This window comes from Cyrtonyx montezumae, unplaced genomic scaffold (assembly GCF_038088225.1).
Source record: "Cyrtonyx montezumae isolate F1298 unplaced genomic scaffold, pur_monq_1.0 scaffold_31, whole genome shotgun sequence".
NCBI classification, from domain to species: domain Eukaryota; kingdom Metazoa; phylum Chordata; class Aves; order Galliformes; family Odontophoridae; genus Cyrtonyx; species Cyrtonyx montezumae.
In genome coordinates, this window is record NW_027072036.1 from 953,916 (window position 1) to 959,576 (window position 5,661).

Genomic DNA, 5,661 nt, shown 5'->3' on the forward strand with positions numbered 1-5,661 from the left:
TGTGCAGTTTTACTATTTCTGAAATTGAAAGACAAATTGGAAGGAAGAGCATTTCCTCCTGGTGCAAAGTAGGGCAGCAATATTTAGTTAGCCACAAAAATAAATAAATAAATAAAAACACTGTTTTTTTTTCCTACACCAAACCAAAACACTCAGACTTGAGGAAAAAAAGTTCAGAGCCAGACTACTTTTGCAGATTACACCAGTCTGGGAGAAAGTGTTGATCCACTGGAGGGTAGGATGGCCCTGCAGAGGTGTCTGGATAGGCTGGATTGATGGGCTGAGGCCAATTGTAAGAAGCCCAGCAAGACAAATTCTAGGTCTGGCACTTTGGTCACAACAACCCCATGCAATGACAGCAGAGGCATTTTTCCCATCTTGCAGCACATCCCCAAGCAGTTCATCTTCAAGAAATAGCTTTCCAAGTTCCTGGAAGCAGCATCACTGCACATGCCATCCTGCATGCACACAGATGCAGGGGATGTGAGACAATGTTTTCTGGGCTGGACCTGTCATCATTAGACCTGGATGGGAAGTACCACGTTGGTTCTGCAGCATTTTTCCACCATCAGATAAAGCTTCGTTTTCACCAACACTTGTCGCCTACAGCTTTCCATGCTCTTGTTGAGAAACAGCACAGCGCTTTCAGGTGGCAGCAGCCAAGAGAACAAAGCAGCTGCTGAAGTTTCATGGTTGCTGAAAGCTGGAGGAAGTCCTGGCTGCAGAGCCACCTGGCAACAGTCAAGTCAGAAAGTTTCATCTTGGCTGAAAAATCACTTTTTCTTGCAAAAATGCAAGATTCCCTTATACGGGAGACACAGTGCCTCATCCCCATTTCTAATCATTAGAGCTCTGAAGCATGCAGCTGATTAAGCTTTCCAGATTGTTTGTTATCATTAACTACATCAACTCTGGATTTTCTTGACAGGCAATTACATGACTAAGCCCTTTGGAAGCTCAGCCTGAATGCAACAAGTCCCAGAGCCTGATGGTGCTTCCTGGGGAGTGACTCCCCCTATCACTCCCTGTTTGCCATTTGCATCTCATTGTCTCTTTCTGGGCACTGGAGGATGATTCCACATCTGGGATATCACCAGAGAGGGTGACAACATGCTGCTGCTGACCACCCTCCCCATGTTGCAGCTAGCTGCATTTTGCATTTTGTTTCCCATTCAAGAAAGAAAGAAAGAAAGAAAGAAAATTGAGCCATTTAGAGCACGGTCCCAGCTGCAGCCTCACATGTTCACATTTAGGAAATACCAGAATTAAATTTGCCTGCGCAACCTTAATTCAACCCCCTCGGGCACATGCTTTGTGATCCAGCCTTTAATTACAGGTTTGCAGACAAAGTTTTTCCCACGGCGCCTGTGGCCCAGTTAGTGCCCAGGCTGGCTCTGCAGAGGAGGGACACATCTCTGGGACCCCTAAGACCCCACCTTCAGTGACTAGAGGGACAGGAAGGCAGCTCTGATGCTCAGAATGGATGTACGCTTCTCTAGCTTTGTGCACTTTAAGTAGCTGAGCAACAATTCTGGATTCTGGGGAGCTTAGTTGTGAAGCTATGAGGATGGATCTGGGTGGGGTGAGTGTGCAGGGATCCAGTACCCATAGGGCTGGGGCAGGCAGAAGCTCTCTGATGCACCACCAAACCCCACTGCAGCCCCAAACCCCACTGAAGCTCCAAACTCCAATGCATCTAGCAAACCCCCTCTCACTATCTTCCTGGTGTATGGGGTCTAGCTGCCTCTTCCCTTCAGTCCACTTGCACAGACAGAGCCCTTTTGCACATCACCCCTCCACCCATGCATACCTTTGATATGGTCACCTATACGTGCCCAGGTGCTGGGTGGAAGCAGCTTTTATTCTGCCTTCCTGCTTGCACATGTGAACTGAGCAACTCTCACATCTCTGCCCACTACCTGCAAGCTTGCAGTGTTGGCACTATCCTCACCAGCAGAGAAACCCATGCCCATGGTGAGGAGGGGGTGCACCTGGAGGTACCAGATGGGAACTCACCCATGCACAGCCCTTGCCATATGCAGCTGGACTACTCATGTCTCCTGGAGGCTGGAGCAGGGGTTGGAGCTGCCTCCCTGAGTTGGACCTGCAAAATAGGTCTTTGCTGCAGGGCAGTAGGACTTGGGGGTGAGGGTAGCATGCTTGGAGAAAGCACCAGAGACAATGAAACCAGAGGAAGAGCGAGCACCAAGTGCTGGGCACAGCCACTCCCCAACATGGAGCAGAAGATACCGGTGCCAGGAACAACACTGGGAATCCCATGGCAACAGGGCAGAGAGACAAATTTGGGGAATGGCATAACATGGCTGGCACCATGCTGCTTTTGGACACAAGACAGAGCCTTTCCTGCCTGTCCAGTACCTGCACAGCTCCCACCTTCCCCTGCACCCACCAGGTCTGTGGGTTCCAGTGGTCCATGTATGCAAGAGCACCCCATGGGGAATGGGGTTTTGGGGTGGCACCATCTGCACCATGGCAGGGATCTCCCACAGTGATGCAATGCCAGGAGGGGATGTATCTTGGGGACCCCATGATTTGCCACCTCAGCCCTGAAAAGGGAGAAAAAGGTACCCTAGGCTGTGTTTTTCATCAATTTCCCACAAAATAAATAAATAAATAAATAAATAAAAATAAAAATAAAAAAAAAAAACAGGCACTGAGGGATGCTTCTCTGGGCACAAATCTAGTGCTGCTCCCATCCCATGGACCTTGCATCCTCGCACAGCCTCAACTGGCCTGCCTTTTCCCTACTAAAGACCTAAGGTTCAACATGTAGCTAGGGAAGTGTGCAAAGGCACTACAGACCCACTTGGCTCCCTGAAAAGAGTCTCTATGTCTTTGTTCAGCCCTGTGAAAGCGGCTTTTTTCCTCTGCCACATCTGTGCCTTGCAGCGGTTCTGTGGCTGCAGGAGGGGAGCAGCGTTCCTGCACAGGGTCAATCGGCCCTTTGTTGCTCCTTGTCCCTTTCTTCACTGGTGCTGCGGTGGAAGAAAACCCATTGCCTTGCTTCCTGCCCTTCCTGTTTACGGCGACGCGGCGTTGCTTTACATGGGCACTGCAGGAGATGCTTGGACTCTGTAATGACATCTGAGCGTCGCTGTAAGGACTGCAAAACTGAGCCCCCAACCCACCCGTGCTGTGAGTAATGGTGCAACGCACAGATTCTTGGAGTGCCCCTGTGGTTTGGGGCACTGAGAGGATCAGTTCTGGGAATGCTGCGTGTGTGTGCCAGCGTCAGCAATTCACGTTGCCCCCACAGTGCTTATTTCAAAGAATTTTTCATGCTGCTTTGAAATCAAATTACATCTGTAAACCTGTAGGGAGCTGGAGGGAGTGAGGAACTCTCTGCTTGCTGATGGCAGGGGGAAACGCAGCAGCCCCTGAGCCGAGCTGGCTCCCTGCAGGCACCGTGGGCAACAGGGGAAGAGACGGAGCACAGCATTCCTCAGCCTGCAGGGGAGGCTGCTGGAAGGCACAAGCAACATCTCCAACCTGCATCCCCAACCTGCATCCTTACCTGCATCCCTTACCCACATCCTCAACCCTCATCCCTGACCCTCATCCCCAACCCGCATCCCCACACCACTCAGCCCACTGAGTGATGGAACATGGACCAGCAAGGAGTGCTCTTTCTCCACATGCTGCTGCTTTATTTAAAGCAAACAGGGAGCTGTTGATTCTTTCTTGTGAAGGTAGAAATACGGTCAGTATAAATTTCACAAGAGAAGTTATTTGAAACTGCAACACACCCAAATAATGGGTAGGTGTGATGATGTTTGCATCAAAGGTGTTGCAATCCCCAGCCCAGGATGAGTCATGTGGGAAATGCAACGTGGTTAACTCATGGGATGTGAATTACAGAGCAGTTATCAGCTCTGCTGGGTGCTGGGGGATCAGTTGGTGCTGGTGGGGTTTGTTGGTAGGGATTGAAGTGGGATCACCCCATCTTCCTGGGGACTCATAACTGTGATAAATGTGGGCCCCACAACATGGGGCATGACTATGTGTTTTCTTATTGCTTTTGCTTTACATTAATTTTTTGCAGGTCACTATAAACCTACATATAGATTTATACATATATATATATATACATATACATATACACCATATATACATATACATATATACCTACATACAACCTTTTGCTCTCTATGTATCGCTCTGCCTTGGGTGCAGACACACTTCAAATTTCCAGCCCTGAGCAAATGCTGCTCACTGTCTGCAAAGCAAAGTCCAGACCTTGCTTCCTCCTGAAATGTCCTGAGCACATGCCAAGCCCAGAAATACAGCTTCCCCCCAGCCAGGTTGGTCTGTATGGCTCCTGAGGATTTTATTTCTTCTTTTGCACTGCAGGATTTTTCCATGCATGTTCCCATTCTCTCTATCCCCATTGCCCAGGGAGTGGTGGAGTCACCATCCCTGGAGGTGTTCAAGAACAGTGGACCATGATCAGTGGGCATGGTGGGATGGGCCGAGGTTGGAAAACATGGTCTTAGATTAGAGGTCTTTTCCACCCCTAGTGATTCTATGATTCTTATCACACAACAGTTAGTTTCTCCAAAGGTAACTGGATATGTTGGATGAGAGAAAGTGAATGTTGTGACCACAAAAGCTGTGTAATCACCTGGCAAATGACCCCACCCAGCCCTGATGAGTTAAATTGGAAAACAATTAACCCATGCATTTCTATCATTCAGGCTCTGTTCATCACTATCACCTTGGATCTGTCACAACCCATCTGGGCACATGAGAAGGACAAGGTAACCCCAGGTTCCCCATTTTTATCTCCTCCCATTTCCTGTTTCTGCAGGCTCAACACATATGTTCACACTTTTCCACCACTGAAACCATCCCACCTTGCTGGTCATCCTTGCTAGGAGAGCTGGTTCCCAAGCACTTGTGGTAGCACAGGCAGGATGCTCTTTGAGAAGCATTACCAAAAAATAATTTAATTTTTTCACGGGTTCATCAGCTTGGATCCCTTGGCGAGAGCCCTTGGTTAGCAGAATGTGAGGTGACCAAGTGATACACACAGCACAGGGACACCCAGAGCCATTGGGAACCAGCCCATCCCCATGCCACATCCCAGCTGGGGTTAGAGCAGGACTAAGGATCACTGCTCAGACTTATCACAACAGCACTGCCCAATTCCTTCTCCCATTTTGTGGGAAAAGGGGGAGAAAAATCAAATGAAGTCTGAATATGTACAATTGGACCATGGCACGACTGAAGGCCATTACCTCTTGTCCTGTAAGAAAGAGAAGAAAGAGGGGGAAAAGATGGAGAAGAGGACAAAGTAGAAGACAAAGAAGATGGAGGGGAAAAAGGAAGAGAAGAAGCAAGGGAAGAAAGTGTAAAAGAGGAAAAATAAGGAGAAGATAACATTTGGCCACCTCTGTGCAGGCAGCCAGGCTGTGACATGCCACAGACTGCCATTCATTGAGCAGCAGTGTCAGCACTGAGTCCTGCAGGTGTTGGTTTTCTGCTTTTGTGCTGAGGTATGAGGCACGAAAAAGATGGTGAGCTCAGGAGCGAGCTGGAAGCTTTTTCTTAAAGGGAGAAAAAAAAAAAGTGAAAAACCACAAATTTTTAATTGATTTAACCACACAAAGAATGGAAATACACAAAACCAGAGCAGGCATT